General features: G+C 40.8%; 1 long non-coding RNA gene and 2 pseudogenes across 1 annotated transcript in view; 2 read left to right on the forward strand and 1 right to left on the reverse strand.

Annotated features, from left to right (window-relative positions):
- The window catches only part of LOC143336404 (uncharacterized), an 89,181-nt gene that overhangs the window by 21,328 nt on the left and 42,740 nt on the right, over positions 1-25,113 (reverse strand). The window lies entirely within an intron of this gene.
- LOC143336538 (gamma-crystallin M2 pseudogene) lies at positions 18,077-18,631 on the forward strand (annotated as a pseudogene).
- Positions 22,504-23,058, forward strand: LOC143336537 (gamma-crystallin M2 pseudogene; annotated as a pseudogene).

The raw sequence follows: 25,113 nt of genomic DNA on the forward strand, positions 1-25,113 counted from the left end.
CTTTATTGCCACTCAGGGACAAACCTGTTCGTTTTGTTCCTTTGACCAGTTTCAGAGAGCAGTAACATAAAAATCAATGAAGGTAAATAACTGAAACATCTCTCTTTATAATGTAATACATTCAAACAGCACCACAAACTACATCCCTCAAAATGATCATCCATCATCCACAACTACATATGCACAACATTCATGTACACATGCAAGTGTTAAGTTCAGAGATCTATCAAATGTAACAGTATTAACCCGAGAAACCAACACCAGGTGGAATTCCACAACCTGTAAAGGTGTCACTTCTGAATGATAGTCAAATTTCATAAGCATATTTTTTGGGATCTCACAGAAGAAAAATGATTCCCAGACAGCAAAAACACCAAAACATACAGTGTGTATGTGTTCACGTCAGCAGAATATACTCGTCTGTTTTGAAAATGAGATGCAAAAGTGTCAAATAAATGTAAAGCTGCAAACAACATCAGTCTCCTGAATGCCTTTCACAGTGAGACTTAGCAGTGTGGGGGAAATCCAAAGCAATCCCCAGAGGAAATGAGTGTTTTTGCAGGGTTTTTATTAGAATTTCAAAAGTAAGTGGATGATGGGAGTGAAAGTGGAAAGATCCTTCAGCTGTCCAATTAAAGCTTGTTGATCCATTCATCATTCCTCATTTTCACGGCGGCACACTGTATCTTCCACTTGTGCAAATGAGGAGCCAACGACTTGTCCTGTGAGTCTTGTTTTCTTTTTTTTCTTGAGGCTCACCACAGTGACAGGAACCACCATCCACCGCAACGCAGGAAGTGAGTGTTTTCTGTTGGAATACATGGAATGCCAGAAGAAGAGTACAAACCCCAACATAAAAAGCAGTCACACCAAAACAACCCGTGGAAGAATTCCGAGAGCATCAGCAGAGCTGTACTTTTTCAGGAGGAGGGTGAGAAGAGGGCTAATCTTTTGGGCAACACTACCCCCTGCTCAGCTGGAAAGGAATGCGCCCTTTCACAAGCTGAATTGAGGGCATGCCTGGCATGGAAATAATAGGGAAAGAAGTCACAATTTCCCAGATTCTGGGGATGAGGGTGGGGGTGAGTGAGGGGGAGCTTAAACTGAAGCAGCTCAAGTCTTTTTTTACCCCTTTTCAATGAGAGGGGAAGAATCTGTGCTCCACATACCTTTCCATACCATGCTAGAAAGGTTGTTTACTCCAACCTTTGGTGCTTTGGAGAGACATAAATCAGGACTTTTTGTGTTCTTAAATTCACCAGATGCTGGACTGTCTGTTGCTTTGCACGGAATAAGGTCAATGTTGTTGTCATGTGTGCCATGATTTAGACAAAAACACAGGGGTGCAACTTTTTTTTTTACCTTAAATATCACTAATACAGTTAATATACAACACGCAGACGCAGGGCCATAGCCAGGGCAATAAGTTCTTGTTGTTCTATTGTATTTGATTGGGTAATAAACAAGTAACTAGTCAAAGGGAGCAGCCAGACTTCAAAAAAGTTGTGTAAAACGATAGGATAAAAGGCAGTCAGGTCCATCTCAGCTCGTTTGGTCCACCCCCAAAAAAAGTCAACCCTGCAATTCAAGAACATGGTCACTATCTTAAACCATACAGAACCATAGTTGCCATTCACAAATACTGTTTTGTAGAAAGAAAAAATATATATATACATAGGATAGAGGGAAGAGAGATGTAAGGTCTCTACCTCAACTCAATGGCCATAAAAGACCTCAACTCCCTGAGTTTTGACACAAGTAAGAAAAGTTGAAAGAGCCAGAGACATGCATTCAGTTCACAAGCAGATTTATTATATAAAAGATAGGGATGGTGCTGTGGACTACCTGGATGAAAAAGAACAACAGTTAGATGCATGAAAATGAGAACCTTTATTTTACAATAGTACTAAAATAGTTATTCAATGAATAACTAAAACAACTTGTAAGCTGAAACACTAACTGGCGATGCAATGAAGTAAGAAAAGTATGTACTATAAGGTCACAAGAAAAATAGGCAGGGTACTTACTGCAAGGAGATTCTATCAAAGACCCCAACTAACCACCACATGTGTGCACTATCACTAACAAAACACTGCAAAATGCACTGCAAAGGTAACTCTCCAAGATGAGTAAGGTGACCTCTACCCTGCAAGGAGGAGTGTTTATACCACAGCACTCCCCACAGGGCTTCCCACTGCTTAAAAGAAAAGGACAAAGGAGAAGAGTACGGTACTAGACTTCATGGATTCAGGTAGATAACAGTTTCACATTCATTCCAGCATATAATCACAAACAATGTAAAAGTCAATGCAATATCAACCAATAAAAGGCAAATTAAAAAATTAGCAATAAGCCCAAAATGGCTGACCAATCACACAGGCCAAACGGCACTGGTGAATCAGCTCAGGCGAAGCAGCAGTCTGGTATTAAATCTGAAAAAGAAAATATGGCAAAAAGTCAATTAAGTCAATAGGCAAAGAATACCTTGGGGGGAATAACCCTTGTATGTTCCGATACCATGTTGGGTTACCTTGCTTAATAGAGGCCCTGCTTACAATCAGTACCAGTAACAATGACTGGTTCTCTGCTGCAGCTACATCACAAACATGATGCACCAATGCCAGATTGTTTGTAGCGTACCTCTTCAACATAGGGCTCCTGAGCACACTAGACCAGAAAACAAGTTAGACGGCTAATAATTCAACACAATAAATCTTTCTCCCACACTCTCCCTTACCTAAACAACAAAGGCAGTTCTGTCACATGTTCAGCAGGCCTCAGACAAACAGAGGTACTGGTTACTCACCCATCTTTATAAAGACTGGGGTGGGTAATCAGTGCCTCTCTCTAACCTTTCCTACAAGAGGCAGGGCTCTCAACCTAAGCTGACCCTTACATCTTAAAAAAAAAAAAAAAAAAAAAAAAAAACCTTTGTTAATGAACAGAATCTGAGGTTTGGCGGAATTGTCCAATTTCAATGTTCTGTCAGGCTACAGGGTTGAAATCTGTATTAGATCTTTGGAATCTTTTTAGAAGTTATTTGGTTTTACAAAATGACAGAATGTTTGATTGACGTCCATCGATGGAGATGTTCCACTTCCAGTACAAAACAGAAAAAAAAGAAAAACAGGGGAAACGGCCACTATTTCTAAGAACATTCACAAATTGTCAGTGTGTTGTTTGTTTTGTCCAACCCCTTCATGGTGTGAAGTATGAAGAATGTGGCAGCCTCAACTGACTGCTAGCAGGGATAGGTTCAGGTCTTTCCACTGTTGGTGGAGACAAAGAGGGAATTCAAACTAAAAAGACTGAAAGTTTGGCAGAGATCCTCTTCATTTCTCTAACTCAGACTGTTGAGCCCTCATAGTAGCTTCTGCTGAATTCTTGATTTCATTTTTCCCACCAGTGGAGTCACATTAGGAAGGGCTCTCTTCGGGGCCAGTAACGTACATAGTTTTAAGACAAACTTCCTTTATACTTTAAACCTGCTAAGTTCTGTGTATTCTGTCATCACTGGAGTGCATGTATAGGCTGGGAAAATGAAACCCATGTCTGCATATCTGTGGTTTTGTAAGGACTCAGCTCTGCCAGTCTAACAGTGCCACACATGGCCCTGTATGTCCCTTCTGGAAACATTGTAGGTGCTCAGCATTCTTTGTGGCTGATTCCAGACTAAATTGGCCTTTTTTTTTTTTTCAACGCAAAAATGTACAGCACATACAAACATAACAGGGCCAGATATTTTCTCTGTCTAAAAAACTATGTATTCAGCGATGTGGAGCTATAGCAATGAGGTCATGTTGACTATTCAAATTTTGAGCTCATGCAGTTCTATTCTTGTGCTTTCTTCAATCTAGAGGCAACACGTGGGAGGAAACTTGAATATTACCTCTGTAATTACTAAGGAAGTTTTCCTCTGCAAATAGACAAAAAGTCGGTCTAATCATAGCATTATATCCTCTTTTCCAACCACTGTGTTTGGCTAGTTTTTGTGCCACATACACAGTTGGTGCACATTTTCCATTTACAAGTCAGCAAACAATCAAATTTTAGATGGAAAGCAGTTCTAGGATTGAAAAGAATATGAAATGAAGAAAGTGTATCAGAAAAACATTGTCAGGCAAACTAAAAGCTGCACATTCTAGTTTAAAAAAATGAAAATGATGGAGATATCAGACAGAGTAGTCTGAGTAATTTCATTAACAAACTTTAGAGTCTTCAGTAAAAACAAAAGGGCAAATATTTCTACATGTTCAGCTCAAGGAAACATTTTGTTACTTCATTCTGGGAGCAGAGTAAGTTTACCATGGAAGATGCATCTCTCTCCTAAAAGTCGTCACCCTACTTGATGGCAGCATGAGCTGCACCAAGAGCTGCGGTGGACATTTCCTGCAAACTCAGCATCTTGGATGAATGGCTGTTCCTCCTGCTCTTTGCACAGCCTATTAAAAGCTCTTGGTGCATATCTGCTTCACATCAGGATGTGGGGATGTAATTACAGTTACCAAGTGAAGGATGGGGAACACCAGAGAAGCACAACAGTTTTTTTTTTCCACTGCCACCCCGCCAGCATGGAACTACTGGGTTGCCAGGTTCTGCCACTGAAAGATTAGGCATTTTCTACTCTGCACCTACATCAAAGACCTCCATGTCATGTCCCTCTGGCTTTCAGCAGTGTTTTTTAGGAAACAGAGGGCTGAAATGTGCCAGACACATGAGGTCATCCATTAATTTCCTTTGCCAAATAGTAGGAGGAAGCATAATTACTCTCTGGATTATGTTCTTTCCAATCCAGAACTGAGCTGTCAGTTGTTTTGGCTGTCAAGCTCCAACAAATTCATATAAATTCAAACGCAACCCATACCCAGACACAGCGTAACATACACACACACCCACAAAGCACAGTTCTTTGACAGCAGAGATCAGGCTTTGTATCCATGCTTCGGTTAGGCTACTAAAACACTTTGCCAAAGTAAGAGAAAAGAACACCAAGGTTATGGTGCTAAAAAAAGAGAACATTAACCGTTGTGACAAGGGTGGTTCAATGTACTGAAGATCACTCACATGAAAGTTAAAGGGATATAACTCATCCATTCACCACTTCAACCTCTACGCACTGACTTTGTGCTTCTCTGCATAAATATGACATGACTTCATACATCTCTCTCTCAAAATGTCACTTTCCTTTGTGCACGATCAAGAGCACACTATAAGTGACCTTTTAAAATAAATGTCATTTTCCAGTGTGAAAACAGAACATCCTGAGAAGGATTCATCCTCAGGACAGCATGAACATCCACAGCAAATCCCATGAAAGTCAGACATCACATCACATCTCTGCACAAAGTGTTCAAGACAGTCCAAACCACCAACTGACTGATGTCCCTATCGAACCTTCTCCACTAGAGGTTAAAAACCTTGACTGTGTCATGAACCGAAACACATCATGTTCACACTGGTGGACATGCATTCCTTTGTACATAATTGTCTGTACATGCTTGTGTAGATATGCATACCCTTGCAAACAATACCTCTAGTGTAATGAGCTGTGCCAGCTGGTGGTCACACATGCACTGTAGATGCTTATCTGATCCATGAGCTGAAGCTGTGACAGAGGCATGACACACGGATACAGAGTCCACTGAGGGCATCATGGCTTCACAGACAGTGTAACTTTTCATATGAAACATAACACATTCTTCCCCTTACAAATGAAAAGTCAACACTGTACACATTGTACCTCACCAACAGATATGTTTGGTTTTAACAGTGCACAGTGAAGACATCATCAAAAGCAAGACAACTGTGCAACAACCTGTCTGCCACTTGTCATTTATCACTGTGTGCATGAGCACTGGCAAGTTAGCAATTACCACCACAGAACATGCAGCACATTGCCTTCATTTGCAGAAAATTCACAGTTTTATACTCTTCCCTATTCTGCATTGCTGGTCAGTGAGTTTAGTATGACATCCCACAGTGACTGATTATGCTTTATTATGCTATTATGCTACATAAAGTTACATAGTCTTCCAATGAGATGTTGCACTCTGTGCATTTTCTCTCAATTTAATTTATGTCATTTTACCTTGGAATAAATATTTAGTAAACTGTGAATCAAAGGAAAACTTCTGTGCTTTCCAGCTTTGGCCTCATTCTTTAAATTCACGCTTGGTGGGACAGCCTGGTGGAACTAGAGGTTTAAGGCACCGATCATGAACCAAAGTGTTCCCGGCTCAAGTCTGCCCTTCTCTCCTGTCATGTCTGGACTGTGTCTCTCAAATAAAGGCATAAATGCACCCAAAAACACTTTAAAGGTACTTGAAAAGACGCTGCACTTCAGCTATTGCACAATTTACTGTCTGTGTGCTGTAATGCTGGTCTTCAATGAATTAAGGTGGAGTAAAAACAATGTAAAAGTGTTAAAAAAAAAGCATGTTAAGACAACTTTCAACTTTAAAGGGAGAGAATATTTTAACTTTTGAAAGATGAAATAGCTTTTTACCTTATTCTTTCTCTTGGAAATGTTATACAAGTTGAATTTATATGGAAGTAAAACACACCCATCCTCTATTCAATATAGTGCTACAATAGCCTTACTTGGTCTGGTATGACCAGTAAGCTTGTTATGTTTGATGATGAAGTGCAGGCTTTACTGACATTAGTCAATGACATTACTTAGTCCACTGGCTTTTTGGCTCTTCTCGTGCTGCACTTATCTTTACCAGTACCACATCATTGCACAATTATTGTTTTAAGCTATCTATCTTGGCAAAGTTGGTATGAGTTAGTAGAGCTCACTGGGAATTGTAGGGTTGTAATTACTGGAAAACACCTTACATGGGCCCCTGAAAGGGTGATTTAAGGAGAAAATCCAGCAAACACGTTTCACAGTCACTATCCTAATCACATAACAGCGGGTAGCACAAAACGTCAACAGTTCCTTTAATTAAGCTACAAATAGACAAAATGTCCAAAAGACTAATACATGCTTCCCAGTGTTTTTCTGGGCAGTGTTTACAGATGCTATGAGTTTCACAAGTCCAAGATTTTCATTTTCTTCACCCAAGAAGCAATGAAAACCTTTACTTTCAGTGAGGTACGTTGGACACGTGCTGACCTGTGACATCATAGTGCAACTCTTCCCCTGACCTCCCAGGGGTCAACCTGCATTCACGACACAATGTGACTGTCAACACTCATTCCCTGGCCTGACATGAGGAGCGCCACATAATCAACGCCATCGTCACTGAGCGATATTATTAGCGACGGCTGGCTGAGCTTCTATGGCTGACCCAACACTGAGCACATCAGCGCCTGGCTGCCGCTGCGGCACTGTGACCTCTGTGATCACCAGGCCCGAGAGCGCTAAATGTGTTCTCAGTGTTCTCAGCAGGAATGATACTGTGGCAAGCTATCTGACTGCACATTTACCTCACGGACAGAGAGAGAAAATGTGTGCCATATATGTAATATGTAATGTGAAGGAGCCCCATTTATGCAGATTTATGTAGATAAAACAGAGCTTTGGAGGAGAAAAACGAGTGAGGAATTTTTATTCTGAGGTGCAGGCAGAAATGCTTAAACTGCTGCCTTAAAACGAGCATTAAAATTTCAACGTCGAAACGAATCACTCTCTTCTTATGTAAGGGAATCATTTGAAGCCAAAATTTAGCCTGACCTAACGCACATGTGAACAGTTAATAATGGTGTCTGCTTTTCAGGTGGGACTCCCTTTTCCACAGTCTAAAGCTTTATATTACATTCAGGATTGTAATTTATCTCTCTGCTAAAGTACATGCCTTAAGCAAAAACCATCAGTTAAAGCTCAGTTAATCAGTGAAGTTGTTAATGTAGCAATTTGGAACACATTAGGATAAATGTGCTGACCCATATGGTCTCCAGGGGTTATTTGTCAGTGTAAACATGCATCATTTTGCAGTCATTCCTTTGTTTGCCCATCATGCAAAGTGCTCACCGACCACTAGGACATCATTGACTACTTAATGTCAAGTTAAACTGGCAGCACACAAGTTTTTTTTTTTGCTTTAATGTATAATCTTGAAGCAAATGTTGATTGAACAATGTAATGGCCAAAAAATACTGACACCATCAGCATTTAGACTGGTTCACCATAAGCCTTGCTTGCACTGTGCAATTCTGTCTGCCAACAGGTACGATCTCCTGGGGAAATGAAGGCTGGCTAGAGATCTGCTGACACTGTTTCTATCAACTCTCATGTCTCAACTAAATGAATTAATGAACTCATGCTTTTTCTAAATGTTTTCTTCTGCTCGGCCCGCCACCCTGACCCCAACCCTGCTGCTGGAGCTACTTGCTGGCGCAAAACAAAACTCAAACTATGTTATTAACCTATATAACATTATGGCAATTTCACTTTACCTCTTCCATGAACATGCTACTGTTTTCTCTCTTATTTCCAAAATGGTGTTGATCATTTCTTCACACAGAAATTTGGAAATAAATGTGATGTATCGTGTTGGTTGTTTCTTGGAAACGCTAACAGGGTTAAAAAGTAGTTGCCAATTTGGCAACTTCCACAAACAAAATGTTTTTTTCCTTTATTTTGTCTGTTTATTGAAAACAAAGTCAGTGGAAGGTACACGAAAGATCCTGAAAATGCAGACTAGGCTTTAGAAATAGAAACAGCATGGTGAAGCCAAAGGTGCACATACTCAATGACATCTTGTAGTTTAAGTGCCATATTGTACCATGAATTTTTTATATGTTGTACAAACATAGATCAAAATGTCTGATCAAAATGACAGAAATTCCTAAAGAAATAAAGGTTTTCAATGATTCACCAAAGTAAAGACCTGGTTGTTATCCTTTTACAGCCACTTCGTCTCATTTCGGTGCATATCGTATACTTCAACTTCAGTTCTAAATGCTGACACTAACTATTTCAAACCCATACATGTTCCTGTGCAGATTATTATTATTCTGCACTGACACTTGAGTTAACTCTTCAGCTAACATCTTCGTTCCGTTTTAAAATTTGAGCTGGCAGTATCGTCTTTCAGGCTTTTCACTTCCAGCTTCTTTTAGCACTGTTCATTTCAACTCATTTTAGCTGTTTTACTTTAACCGATACTTCCTCAAAGTGAAGGGACACAAACCCTTTCCGTCCCCTTTCCGGGACAGCTGCATCACATTCTGGCTGCGAAATGCTTTTATTCCGTCGTCCGCCTGGCTTCGTACTCCACTGGGAGTGTTTCAGAAGCAGGGCATTTTGCCTGCTTGACTTTGTTGACTCAGATTTTGCTGATCTGGTCATTTTTCCTTGATGTTTATGCTTCTAGCACGGGCAAGTTAACCACATAGTTACATGCTTTCTTTTCTGTTTGAATTGTCTTTATTTGATAATTGATTGGATTGTCTGTGTCATTCCTGTCTGACTTCCAGCCTGGCTCGATCCGCTCAGTGCAGCTTGATGCGTTGTCCGTCAAAAATAGATGAGGTAAGTATTCTCTACAGAGCAAAGCAGAGAGCCACTTCTGGAACACTTCTGAAAGCTGCAGCACTTCTGGTGGGATTACAAACATTGTCTAGAATGACTGCGATTAGTTCCAGCCTTGCCTGGTAGAATTTACAGGATACTCTACAACCACTGTTAGCACGTTGAACTTCTGTTGCACAGACACCTCCAGTAATACTTCAACTGCCTCAAGATGTCCACTTCAGCAACACGTCCAACTCCCTTTATGTCTTACACTCATACACTTACATTGCAACTTTTTTCCATGCTTGCATTTCACCTGACTCTTCGACTCCATCTGGCCATTTCATTTCAATTAATACTTGAAGTTCACTGAATGTTTACACCTAAACTGAGACTTTATCTGCACTTCGGACTAAAAGAATAAAAATCTAAACTGAATGTATACTCAGTAGCTGCACTGCATCTCACGCTCTTCGTCGGTGGATTGAATTGCTCAGTTATCATTGGGGAATGCTTGCTTGTCATCACATGACCTCAGTATGAAACTTTGGTCATGTGATGACAGGTGGTTGCATGTGAGGGGAAGTTGCTCTGCAAAATGCTGGTGGACACTAAGTTTTTTTTATTATCATTTATTTTTTGTTAAACTACTACTTTCTCGGCCGAGATTTAACCTTCACGCTAAAGCTACACAATGTTTGATAGAATCATTTTGAATTAGACTGCTGAGACTTTCGATTATCCTCAAAACTTTAACGGTAGCAAAAACATCCAGCGTATAATAAAGTACCTTTACAATAGTGATTGACTTTTAAGTTTCATTTGTTCTTGAACTAATTCTGAAAGGACACAAATGACCATTTAGAGGAAGTGCTTTCTCTGCATCTGAGTTCCTTTTTTGACAATGATGAGTGGTCGAGATATTTAGAGACAACTCTCAGTAGCACAACTACTCAACTTTTAATCCTCCTTCCTTTCAAGCTTTATATAACCACACGACCACCACACATGCATACAAACATGAACATGAGCACTCAGTTCTGCCTTTCATATATGACTTAAATGCAGAATTTCCAGTTTGTTGTAGGACATAAACAGCTGTTCAGTGAGGTGAGCTGTTGGAGATGGAGTAGACGTCCCTGGTTTGTAGCTTAAAGAACAGTAGTTAGAGTGCTGGGGCTGGCTGGGCTGCTCTCCAGCTGTGTGCAGTGTAATGAGCAGCAATTACTCTGTATGACAAGTTAACATTAAGTCCCCTGCCGCCATTGCTGCACTGTGTCGTTTTACCCTGAGAAAGCAGCATGTGAGTCAGGGCTCCCAACACACTGAGCTGACCCTTCTTATCAGACCACAGTTAATCAGTGAACTGATTCTGTATCAACAGCTGTGCTGCTGAACCTTTTTGGCTCCTGGCCTTACAACACAGTTTGGTTGAGGGATTTTATTTTCCACTTTCAAGCTAGATCACATTTTCCTAGGAATCTTAAGAGACTGGAAATGTGTGTAACTTGAAGGTGGAAATGTGTCTTTGGCTATACAGTCTCTATACTTTTCAGAATTATTTTGGAAATGAAAGACTAATGTCATTATTTTACAGTTTTAGAGGATTTTTCTTAGAGCAGAACTGTGGGGGGGTAAGTCTACTATAAGTCTATGGCCTCTTGACCTTTCCTGTCACACCTGCGTCACTTATGTTATACATTATTATGTTGTTTGTATAAGTGCGAGGTAACACAAGATAACAAATTCAAATGGAAAAACACCCAAAGACCTACCTGACACTGAAAGAGCAAGTTTGAAGGCTTTGGCTAACTGACTGATAGCAAAATGGACACATACTGCAAATAATTACTTGAAATAACAGAATTTATAAGCACCACATGTTCCTGCATTCCTTCAATAAATTTTGGTAAATGAAGTCCTGTAAATGAACACGTAAGCCGGGTCTCGCCCCATGCTGGAATGCAGAAAAAACTGATTTAACACATACTGTATCCACAGCAGGGAAGCAAGGCAGTCACAACGGTGAGGAAGATTGACCTGTGACACATCAAAAAAGGTCAGCACTTAGTGTGGGCTAAATTAACCAATTTCAGGTTCCATGACCTCAGTTTTCACTCAGGGACATGCATTCCTTAAAGCTGCAGTAATCACATTTTTTCCAAAACAACTGATCAAATTACTTTGTGTAATGTGAAAGGTGTGGCTTCCAGTGAAGAACCCACTGAGAATTACTTACCCAGCTCTCCAGCTCCCCTCTACTCTACAGTGTTTTAGTGTCTTTCTTGGTGCTCTCATCAGCCTCTTTTCCAGCAGCAGCAGGCAACTGTTTTCAGTTGCCTGTTGCTTTTCTAATTTGATATATTCCCAAGACAAAGTACAGAGAAAGTGAAAGAGGAAGTGTGGGGCAGTAAGGTGTTTTTGACTCTATAATTCCCTGTATTACACTCAAGTTTGGTCAAATTCCAGTGTACAGTCCCTGGTACACTGGTATCCACCTACCACAACTTCCTCCTGTTGTCGTGAGGAAGGTGTCAATTACCATGCGCCTCCACTGAACTCATCCAGTGCAGACAGTGATAGACATGTGAAGCTGCAGGTGGCATGCTGATGACTCGGGCTCAATAGCGGAAATTGAGATATGTCCCATATGTCCCAGGAATTCTCAAGAAAATCTGCTTGTTTCCTGGAAAAATACCTGCAGGACATAGGGATTTTTAGTAAGTGGGTCTGTGCACACTCTTGTGTTCACATACAGAAGACAATCATTGTGTCCTGAGATAAAGACGCGCTCTCCAAACCTTATTAACGCTTCCATACCACTGTCTGTAAATATATTCTGACCTTAAATTGCAGTTATTACAATAATGTGACAGGATTCACCTCCAGCAGTTTCCTCCAAATACATTCTTGCTAATGTTGCAGCTTGCAGTTCAGCTGTGTGGTGAGCCTGGTGTCATTCCCAGAGCGTCAAATACCAACACTTTGTCATGTCCTTTGACATACAGACATACACTGAGAATTACTCACTCAGCTCTCCAGCTCCCCTCTACTCTACAGAGTGTTTTAGTGTCTTTCTCCTGTAGTTTAGCCTCAGTGCTCTCATCAGCCTCCTTTCCAGCAGCAGCAGGCAACTGTTTCAGTGAAAAAGCTCTAAAAACCCACTGTTCACTACCTACCCAGCAACAAACTGTTAGCCAAATGCTCATGACCACAGTGTAAGCTTTCCAGTGAGGTCGTTACAGAATGCAGATTCATTGGCTATTAAAAACGGCCATAAGTAGTATGAAAATAAGGTGACGACTGTAGGGTAATGGTGTAGCTAAAACCTGTCTCCTGGTGCAATAAGATGTGTTCATTTCTTGATTCACTTTTGTGATAAAACCATTGAAAATATGTATGTGAAATGCTCAAACATAGTGTAACAGTAGCACACATAAAGAAGAGCCATGAAGTTGTTGAACTGGCTCAGTTACATGCCAATAAAAAGACCATTGCTAACAGTAGCCACCATAAACCCCTGGTCATACTGGTCATATTATCTGCTCTTTCAAATGTTACATAGTGTTATCCATGCACACGACCCTCCATATAAGCTCAAGATCCCTCAAATCACTTTTTTCACACTTCAGTTTCATTGTACTTTGTAAACATAAGAACAAGCTGCCTAAATATGGTCTAAACTGAGAAATTAAGCCCTTTAAAATACAATTAAAGGTAAATCGAGGAAAAACACAATATTTTGAACAACAATTCGGCAATTTTTATTATGGCCATTAAAGTTTCTTATTTCATAAAAATGTATGTGAGTCTAATCTTAATTGTGTGTCAGATGCTTTTAAGGTATACAATTAAGTTTTTCTGTACCCTCGTTATTTCTTCTTAGTGGTAATTCTGTCTCCACTCACAGCACTGAAGCTATAATACAGACCTCCTATTAAAGAGGTGTTAGGAATTGAGGCACATTCCCTGAAACAAATCAGAGGAATTCCTCTGCTTCACAGTCTCGTCCAAACCCCATACTCTCTGTGGACGCACACTGCAGAATACAAGGACTGTCTGCTGACATTTGCTTTTTCCTGAACCTGGAACAACAGCCACAGATACCATAACTCAGTTTAACAACCATGTTGAGTTTAATGGAGTGATCACACAGCAAACTGTTGTTAGCAGTAAGATAACATCCACTGTTATGGTTCAATCAGCTGATTGCGACATCCCTGACGCAACAACTGAGCCACGGAGCTTTATGGGCTTCAGGGAGTCGGCATCTTTAGTAAAACATTTTTTAAAAACATGATCAGCCTCATTGGCTGCAAGTCCTGCATGACCGAGCTAAGCGCTTTCATCTTCACTGCCGTGGCCGATGGGAGGAAAACATTGAAGCCACAAAGCTTAAGAGAAATAAAACAGAATGTGTGCTGAGTGAAGCAAGACTGGAACCAACAAGAAGTGAAAGTGATATGGTCAAAGTTTACGTGAAACTGGACTCAGTTTCAGTTACTCTCAACTTCTTCAGTGTTACTGTCAGGCTGTTTATCCTTGTACACTTTTAGCAATGTCTCATGTCTCTATTCTGGCTGTCTGTTGGTTTTTAATCTTTTCATTATCACTTTTAATGCTCGACTAGGACTGATGCCAACCTACAACTCAGAACTTTCACACTCTTATGACGCACAACACATCCTAAAACCATTTCTGGCAGTTTTGAAGGTGCTGATATCTGTAGCTGAGGTCATCCTGGCTGCTAAAATGTCTGTCTGTCTGCGTACTGCATTTTTATTGACCCTGTCAAAAATGAACATTAAAAAGTATTCACCAATTCTGCATGAACTTTAATGAGAAAGGTATTTTCACCAAGCCTTTCCTCTATTATTATTCCAATAAATACAGGATACTTATTATTATTATTGCTATTTTCTATAGCTTCAGAAAACATTTATACAATGCCTTAGAGCATTCTCAAGACAAAGTACAGGGAAAGTGAAACAAGGAAGTGTGGGACAGTAAGGTGTTTTTGACTGTAATTCCCTGTATTACACTCCAGTTTGGTCAAATTCCAAATTCCAGTGTACAACAGTCCCTGGTACACTGGTATGGACCACAACTTCCTCCTATTGTTGTGAGGACGGTGTCAGCTACCATGTTCCTCCACTGAGTTGCCAATTAATTTGGCTGACCTGACAGTGAGGAGTTTCACCAACAGAGAGCAACACCTTTTTTTATAACCGGATTTGTTTCAGCTTCATTTTTCAGTTGTCTGTCTCACATAACAGACACAATTCAGTTTGAATCAATACAGCTGTATTCATGTGTAACTGCACTATATTTTTGATTGGGCTGTGAGCACTGCCAAAATGAGTGCACAGCAGTTCTGTGGCTGAACTCATCCAGTGCAGACAGTGATAGACATGTGAAGCTGCAGGTGGCATGCTGATGACTCGCGCTCAATGGCGGAAATTGAGATATGTCCCATGTGTCCCAGGAATTCTCAACAAAATCTGCTTGTTTCCTGGAAAAATACCTGCAGGACATAGGGATTTTTAGTAAGTGGGTCTGTGCACACCCTTGTGTTCACATACAGAAGACAATCATTGTGTCCTGAAATTAAGACGCGCTCTCCAAACCTTATTAACGCTTCCATACAACTGTCTGTAAATATATTCTGACCTTAAATTGCAGTTATTACAATAATGTGACAAGATTCACCTCCAGCATTTTCCTTCAAATACATTCTTGCTAAAGTTGCAGCTTGCAGTTCAGCTGTGTGTCGTGCCCTTTGGTGTATCATACATACACACAAAGTACTTCTAAAGTAGTGTGACATCTGCAAATGGAGGAAGGTAGGGTGGATGGATGAGTCAAACAAACACACAACTTTCACCCAGGAGACCAGGATTCCTGTCCCTTGACAAACTGAAAGTGAACAATCTTTTCCCAGTCAAGCAGTTTTGGCGACTAAACCTAAGAAAGGCTTTGTTGTAGGAAGACTTTGTGCGTTGCTGGGATGAGAACATGTTGGATGGCTGGAGTAGTTGCTGTGGGTTTAAATTAGAGTTAGTTCAAAGCCTGGTGTGTCTCATACAGACGCAAAAGGGTTCCTCACTTTAAAGAGGAATTATTCTGCTTTACAGAAAGAAAAATCAGCAAATTTGACAATTTGGTCATATATTATTATCCACAGTCCTGTTATTAAAATCAAACTTCATTAATGGCAATCAAATATCACAAGGAAAGAGTGACATATTGCTGAAAGCTAATTCTTTAAGATTTTGTGAGCTTTATCGACCCTACTCCTAGGTCTGAGTACCAAACTTCAACACATTTATGGCACTGACCATACTGTTTAATATACTATCACTTATCAAAAAATGCCTTGTCATTCTGTCCCAAATTTTGATACCTAAGGAGTCAGTCAGTCAGCCAATAAGCATCCAGCTTGCTTGTACCAACACCTAATGATGCTGGTACTTGCTGCTGGTGCTCTACTTGTTTTTAATTCACTTAACGGCCTTACGCCCTTTTACTTATCTGACCTGCTTTTACCATATCAACCCTCGCGGACCCTGAGGTCCTCCGGCACTGGCCTTTTATCCATACCAAAAGCCAGAACTAAAACTCATGGTGAGGCGGCATTTAGCCACTATGCCTCACACCTGTGGAACAGCCTGTCGGAGAGCCTCAGGACTGCAGAGACTGTTGATATTTTTAAAAGAAGGTTAAAAACACACCTTTTTAATCAGGCTTTTAACTGACCTTCTTTCTTTTTTATCAGGCTTTTATCTTATGTTGATGCCTTTTATTTTGCTGTTTTATATTTTGTATTATTTTACCTATTTAATCTACTTTATTTATCATCTTATATATAATGCCTTTTACTCTATCTTATGCTTTTCTTTTTCAATTGCAGTGTTTCCTGGGGGTGGTGTCTGGTCTGGCTCTCCACCTTTGTGTGGGGTCCGCCTGTCTGTCAGAGTCGGGGGGGGGGGGTGCCGGGTGCCCTGTAGTCTGCGACGACTCCTCTCAGTGTGGACGGCCCCAAAGTTGGCGTTTTCCTCAATCCTCAGTGCCTTAGCATGTCTCACTACTGTCTCGCTACTGTCTTATGTTACAGGCTTTAGAAGAATGCAAGAAAAACACTATGTTACACAGAGAGACAGTGCTTACTGTTTGTTTTATTTTTTTGTTGTTTTTTAAGGCTAGTTGCAAAAAAAACCTATATATACTTTGTGCGTCTTCTTAGGTAGCCAGTGCAGCTGACCTGTATCTGCTCGCCGGTGAGTCCATTCACCACATTGTTCACTGGCCCATTCTCTCCTCACCACAGCAGGGATGGATAACACAGAGCCGCGGACAGCATTTGTGATGGCAAATTGTTGCTTACACATCGTCAGGTAAAGGTAGAGAAATGTCCTGAAGATGAGATGTTGTCAGACACGGGTTTGCTGCTCTGTACAGAGAGACTAAGATGGCTCATTCTGCCACAATTTCCAAGTATGACAAATGTCATGTTGGATTCAGCAGACCAGACACAACAATGGCGTATTGCTGCCCATTGTTTGTTATTTATGCTCCTTTTGAGTTATCTATGATTTTAGAAAATCCAGTACTATATCGGTATTCCATCAGTTTCAGTTTCACTTAAATCCAGTTATCAATGTTGAGTACCGTGCGCAGAGTAAAAACTGTTCCCCCAGCTGCTCCCAGGCCTTTGAAGAAATTGCACACTAATGTGTGATCTAATTTTCTTTTTGTTAAAATGAATTTCATAAATGTTGTATAGAAAATTCAGCAATCAGTATCACAGTCAAGGTATCAGTGTTGAGAATAATTGAATGATAACCAGCCCTACCTACTGCTGACCAGCTGTATTTGGTACACAGGCAGTGTAGTCAACATGTTAACGTATTAGGAGATCTGTGCTTTCTCCGCCTCATCCCCTCCCTGTTCTGAACAAATGATCTCACCAACAGGTAGAAGTAGTGACCAAGAAAACTATACATTGTGTTGTCAGTATGCAATCAAATTACACATGGAAACTGCTACTTGATTAACAGAAGGTCCCAACGAACGAATGTTCTTTTGTAAAATCAGTCACAGTCAGAACTGTTGAGCTTACAGGCTTAACATCATTTTGGTGACAGCACAAAATATGTAATAAAAGACTCTAAAAAATATAAGACTGTTAGAATATGCATATCTTTTTGTGCGATAAAACTCATTGACCATATAAATGGATGATCTGGTACACTGCTAAGAATGAGACAACACAACAAAACAAAATTCCAAAGCTAAAGATAGTTTGTGCACTACAATGATGTAACAAAAGTGCTATTGTTCTTGGTTAACCCTTTGAAAAAGGTTTTGTCTGACAGTATTTGGAGTAAAACCGCCTCTCTAAGGTCTTTTGGGGGAACAGCTGTAAATGTGGACAACCCTCAGTGCTCTATGGGCTTCGATGGTGTGTTGCTGGGTCAGGCTGTTTTCACAAAGGGGCCCTCTGCTTGTCAGGTATAAAAAGGAAGCTTTCCAACAGGTAGACAAGCAGTTCAGCTCCAAGAGCAGCAGCAGCAGCAGCAGCAGCATCGCCTCTAGTAACAACACCTGGCAAAGATGAGCTCCAGCGGCATGAACATGATGAGTAAGATCATCTTCTACGAGGACAGGAACTTCCAGGGCCGCTCCTACGAGTGCATGAGCGACTGCCCAGACATGTCCTCCTACCTGAACCGCTGCCACTCCTGCAGGGTGGAGAGGGGCTGCTTCATGGTCTACGACCGCACCAACTTCATGGGAAACCAGTACTTCATGAGGAGGGGCGAGTACGCCGACTACATGAGCATGATGGGCATGAGCGACTGCATCAGGTCCTGCCGCATGATCCCCATGCACAGAGGGTCCTACAGGATGAGGATCTATGAGAGGGAGAACTTCCAGGGCCACATGCACGAGCTGATGGAGGACTGCGAGAACATCATGGACCGCTACCACATGTCCAACTTCATGTCCTGCAACGTGATGGAGGGCCACTGGCTGATGTACGAGCAGCCCCACTTCAGAGGAAGAGTGATGTACGTGAGGCCCGGAGAGTACAGGAGCCTCATGAGCATGGGCATGAACAGCATGAGGATCATGAGCATGAGGCGCATCATGGATTCCTGCTACTAGATGATGACTCCTGATGGTGCAGCATTTCATTTCTAAACAAATTCCAGACAATTAGCGATGAAGCAACTTGTGTGTAGCAATATGCACTGGGCTGTCACAAATGAATGACAAAGATGGACAATTACTGAAGATGTCTTTGAGGGCTAGCTGATGATGAGCGTAACAGCCAACATAAGGAAACACTAATAAAGTCTACTTTGTTGTAAAAGTAATCTTGGAGTTGATTCTTTTCCTTCTTTCTCTTTTTCTTCTAATTATTGTTTTTGTCTTCCTACAATGTCTAATTGAACCTCATCAACCTCCTACTTTACAATACCTTTGAACCCACTTGTGTAGGCAAATTACATCAAGTTTCTCATAGAAATATAATGAAAAATAAAAAACATAATGAAATTGAATATATGAAATCCAACACCTTAATGGTACCAACCAATGTCTCTCAGACTGACTGGCAGATTTGTTTACTTGAGTGTCCCTGCCCAGATGGACTTACAAGACAGGAGACAGCAGCAACCTGAATGGCCACATGAAAATCCGAATATGCATTTCCACAAATTCAAAAATTCAGTTTCAAGTATTGAAAAATTGGACTGTCATTTGATATTTGATATATCTGTACTTATGTAGTCAACATAGGGATCACCCCCAAAAAGTGCTTCTGAATGTGGAGTCTCCTTTCGCAAAACCTGTATTTTACAGTCAGTTCTGAGGACATCAGGGAGAGGGGTTTGCTTTGCATGAAAGTATGGTTTTGGTGTCATTTTTGGTGATGAGTGCACTCTAGCCGCATTCTCCTTCCTCTCCCTTATTCCACTCTTTGTACGCACATTGGGACAGGGCTGGGACCCTACATGTCCCTTTCATACACATAGCAGGCAGCAGAGCAGAGGCCATTGCAGACAACAAAACCATCTAAAGCGTGGTTACGTTTTACTCGAAAGAAAAGAGAATGCTTGTTCCCATTATGGAGGCTAATAATAAATTGTTATAAATACAACAAAAAACAAAATTGAATTGTTTGTAACAGTTTACCTTGACCAGCAGTACCTGCTAAGCAAGAAATTCCTCTCTGGCCCTCATTATCATGAACGATATAGCTATTGAATATGTACAGAGTATAAGTACATGAGCATTATTATTGATAGCAAACTGACAGGAACTGACAATATTTAACAAGACCATCATTGAGATTGTATTGACCTTTTGTAATCAGTGTTGTGGGGACACTGCACAAAAGAGAAATCAACTGGACAGGGCTGTTAAACGGAGTGGCAAGATAACTGAGGGACCAATGTGCAGTATTATTCACATGGCAAACCAGCACACCATAAATTTAGCTCTCATAATCATAGCAGATCCACTGCAGCTTCGATGGCCTGAATACTTTTATCTTCAGGGCACAGGTATAGCGTGGCCAGGATGTGGACAAAAAGATATATCACATCCTTTATCTCATGCAGCATTCAGCTGCTTAACAAGCTCTGACCATGTCGTCTGAATTTGGCAATTTTTTGAACTTGCAATTGATGTCTTTTATCGATTTCTCATAATAATGCTTGTTATTCTGTTTTTTACAGTGCTTATTTTTATGTTACCTAAGATGCTGTCTTGCGTTTTTTTCTTTTAATATTCTTCCATGCTGTTTGTGTAAAATAAATTCCCCTTAGGGCAATAAAGATTTCCATTCATTCATTCATTTCCACTTGCTTTTTCATTTTCATGCACTGCAATCAAAAGGAACCAATAAGCCTGGGTAGAATTAGAACAAATTACATTTACTCTCATTACAGAAACAAAATCATTTTTTAAACTGTTATACTGTTTTGGTTATTTTCAAATAGAGGTCATCTTAGTTTTACTTAAGCACCTTTTATAACATGTATTGTACTTTGCTACATTTCAAGGCACATCTGTCACAGAGTAAGAGCAAAAGTGACTTGAAAAAGTGCTGGTCAACTGTGCAAATGCAGCAAAAGAAAGGAGGAAATTAGCCACTTCAGCAGAGAAGAAGCTGCTGGCTTGTCTGCAGCTGCAGGAGGGCAGAGCTCCAGAGAGGTGACCCTCTGCACTTAAGTGACACCCAAGAAAAGAGACATGTTCAATGTGTACATTTGCTGGCCGAGTGTCAGGGGTGTTAGAGGGGTGTGGAACAACTAGCAGTTAGTGAACAATGCAACAAATGCTCAAGAATGCAATAAAATTCAGGATGATGTCATTATGGACTAAGGTCGGTGTTATTGAACCTATGCATAGTTAAAAAATGTTGCCTCTTCCTTAATTAATCACTGATTTCATACAACACCTGGTGAGTATGCTAAGCCAACCAAATCAAACACACCCATGATGCTGCATGACCAACAGGTGCATGCTGGATGTGGCTTAACCCTTGAGAAGAGTCTCACAGACAACACAACACACTAACTTCACTACATCTCACACCACCTGAGATCTTTTCTTAAACCTAACCAAGCAGTTTTGGTGCCTGGATCTAACAATGTCCAGGGTGTATTCTGTAGTAGGCGTGTCCTGTAGCTACTGTTTGTCTGCAGATAGACCTGATTGAAATGTTCAATGCCAAAATGCTCAAGGTGGACCCTCCAGCAGTGAATTCTGTGTTCACTAAGGAACTTGACCTTTCAATGAGGTGAAGACATGGCCACCCACAAACACCTTGTCCTCAGTCACCATCACAAGACTACAGCTTGGCTCATGGACAGTACCTAAACTGCACCCTCCAGGACATAGTGTGCTTCTTGTTTTTGTTAACCCCTTGAAAGAGGCTTTGACTGATAGTATTTGTTGTTCTATTTTCAAAATCAAACGTATGGTGCGAAATCAGAGGAAAATTGTCAGATATCCCTGGAAGGTAATCCTTTTAAGATTTCATGAACGTCAACTCTACTGCTGACCTGCTGTATTTGGTACACGGGTGGTGTAGTCAACATATTAACATATTGGATGGAGAATGTATGTATGTGGAGGAGAAAGCACAAATCTCCTCCACATCACCTCCCTGTGATGAACAAATTATTTGATCAACTAGTAGCAGAAAAGTAGCATGGGCGACCAAGACATGATCGGTTGTCAGACTCAAACACCAGGGTATGTGTGGCTGAATATTTTATAACAGACAACACCCTGCAAGACTCATTTTACTATAAGGACAGAGAAAAATCTATCTTGAAATAACAGTTGAAAATTATTCTATTAGTTATCACTGTGAGATGTCAAACTTAATTATTCTAATGTAATGAAATTATATGTTGTGTTGTCAGTATGTAATCAAAATACACATGGAAACTGCTACTTAATTAACAGAAAGCCCCAACAAATGAATGTTCTTTTCTAAAATCAGTCACAGTCAGGACTGCTGAGCGTACAGGCTTAACATCATTTTGGTGACAGCATGAAATATGTAATAAAATATTCTTAAAAAAAAAAAAAAAAGACTGTTAGAATATGCATATCTTTTTGCATAATAAAATTTCATTGACCATATAAATGGATGATCTGGTACACTGCTAAGAATGAGACAACACAACAAAACAAAATTCCAAAGCTAAAGATAGTTTGTGCACTACAATGATGTAACAAAAGTGCTATTGTTCTTGGTTAACCCTTTGAAAAAGGTTTTGTCTGACAGTATTTGGAGTAAAACCGCCTCTCTAAGGTCTTTTGGGGGAACAGCTGTAAATGTGGACAACCCTCAGTGCTCTATGGGCTTCGATGGTGTGTTGCTGGGTCAGGCTGTTTTCACAAAGGGGCCCTCTGCTTGTCAGGTATAAAAAGGAAGCTTTCCAACAGGTAGACAAGCAGTTCAGCTCCAAGAGCAGCAGCAGCAGCATCGCCTCTAGTAACAACACCTGGTAAAGATGAGCTCCAGCGGCATGAACATGATGAGTAAGATCATCTTCTACGAGGACAGGAACTTCCAGGGCCGCTCCTACGAGTGCATGAGCGACTGCCCAGACATGTCCTCCTACCTGAACCGCTGCCACTCCTGCAGGGTGGAGAGGGGCTGCTTCATGGTCTACGACCGCACCAACTTCATGGGAAACCAGTACTTCATGAGGAGGGGCGAGTACACCGACTACATGAGCATGATGGGCATGAGCGACTGCATCAGGTCCTGCCGCATGATCCCCATGCACAGAGGGTCCTACAGGATGAGGATCTATGAGAGGGAGAACTTCCAGGGCCACATGCACGAGCTGATGGAGGACTGCGAGAGCATCATGGACCGCTACCACATGTCCAACTTCATGTCCTGCAACGTGATGGAGGGCCACTGGCTGATGTACGAGCAGCCCCACTTCAGAGGAAGAGTGATGTACGTGAGGCCCGGAGAGTACAGGAGCCTCATGAGCATGGGCATGAACAGCATGAGGATCATGAGCATGAGGCGCATCATGGATTCCTGCTACTAGATGATGACTCCTGATGGTGCAGCAATTCGTTTCTAAACAAATTCCAGACAATTAGCGATGAAGCAACTTGTGTGTAGCAATATGCACTGGGCTGTCACAAATGAATGACAAAGATGGACAAATACTGAAGATGTCTTTGAGGGCTAGCTGATGAAGAGCGTAACAGCCAACATAAGGAAACACTAATAAAGTCTACTTTGTTATAAAAGTAATCTTGGAGTTGATTCTTTCCCTTCTTCTTTTTCTTCTAATTATTTTTGTCTTCCTACAATTTCTACTGGAACCTCATCAACCTTCCAACTTGCTATACAATACCTTTGAACCCACTGGCAGGCAAATTAAAATGAGGCTGGGTAACAAATGGCACCATTCTACTACTTGATTAAGTATTTAAAAATGGATTTGATATCCTACATATACATACTTATGTATGTAATCTTGTTAAAAACAAAAATACATTTCAAGGTCAGTCTTGAGGTACACATTTTAATGCCCGACTCAGGACACCTGGGAATGAGATTATCAGAAAAAACAAAAAGACATGGTTTTGTGTAATTTTTGGTGGTAAGTGTAGTCTTGTCTCTTTCTTATTTCTCCCCTTTACCGCTCTCTCTGTATGTACATTAGGGCAGGACTGGAATATTCCACACACACCCCCATATACACAAAGCAACAGCAGAGCAGAGGCCATGTTAGACAAAAACCAGATGGGTCTAAAGGCTGGTTACATTTTTCTTGAGTCAACAACTGCTCATTTCTATAATGTGACAGAATCAGCAAATACGGGAAACATCACAAGCAAATAATCAAACATACACATAGTAAAAATGCAGAAATGTCAGGTTTTTGACTGCTGTCCTTGCAGTCAACTCCCAGTGCCTGTGAATCCAGAGCCGGACCATGTTCGCTTTTGTTTCTAGCCTATTCATAACAATTCGCGATTAGCCTAATTGTAACCCGCCTAACGAAGGGTTATGTAATATATTTTATTCATTTCTGATCATTATTTCTTTCTACCTTATGTTTGTGAGTACTATCGGTTTTATTTTGAAAAACCGGAACTTTATTTTTGGTGATCCAGAAGTAATGTGTTAAAAATATTCGATGTAGCTTAACATTGCTAATTCACGCGATGGAGCACTGTTCCGTTCTTCCGTGAGGATTAGAGACGAGGAAAAGAGGACGGAGAACCGAAGAGACACTTTAAATTGTCCGGTCTCTCCTGTTGAAAATCCCCTTCTTGGTCAGGTCTTAATTGATGCGTGGGAAGAGTGAAGCCTCATCCTTGTGTCCAACGAGGTGGACCAGTGATCCAGTTGATGGCGAGCCACCGGTTGAACTTTGAGCCTCCACCACATTATTCAGTGGATTCTGTGGTAGGATTGTGTCAGTCCTACTGATCGACACTAACAAGAGCCTACTTTGGATACTTTTCCTTGACTTTGACTACCTCCATGACTTGTCGACTTGAACTTTGATTGGATTCACAACAAACGTTTTCCAGAGGAACTCTTCAGATGGACATTTTATGTTTCCTTAGTTTATTGGGCCCATAGGTATTTCATTGTATGTATATTGTGCACTGTTCAAAACTAAAAAAAGTCCACAATAGTTACTTGTACCTGTGTCCAGTGGTTATTATTACTACTCTTAGCTCCTACGAACCTAGGTGGTAGCGTGTACATACTCAGAAGTGGGTTACATAATGGTTTGTATGCTTGGCCTGGACCGGCCGTAACTGCTAAGTTGTGAATCTCTGAATCAAAAGGAACCAATACGCAGTATCAATAAATCACCGTACCAATAACCAGGATTGATAAGAGTAGCTGGATGGATCAAATCATATCAATAACTACTCCTACAAAGAATAAATGCGCCTTGGGCTATTGAAAAGTTGGCCAATTCTATTATGTTACTAAGAAATAAAGCAGCAAAGTAGTTTAAAAAGTATTGAGTAAGGTTTATACAACTCAGACTCAAATACAAAGTGACACAAGAATAACTGATGGAGCTCCTTGGTCTCAACTAGCCTTTATTTGAATTCCTTCCAATCTC

The sequence above is a fragment of the Chaetodon auriga genome, chromosome 18, assembly GCF_051107435.1.
Source record: "Chaetodon auriga isolate fChaAug3 chromosome 18, fChaAug3.hap1, whole genome shotgun sequence".
Lineage (NCBI taxonomy): Eukaryota > Metazoa > Chordata > Actinopteri > Chaetodontiformes > Chaetodontidae > Chaetodon > Chaetodon auriga.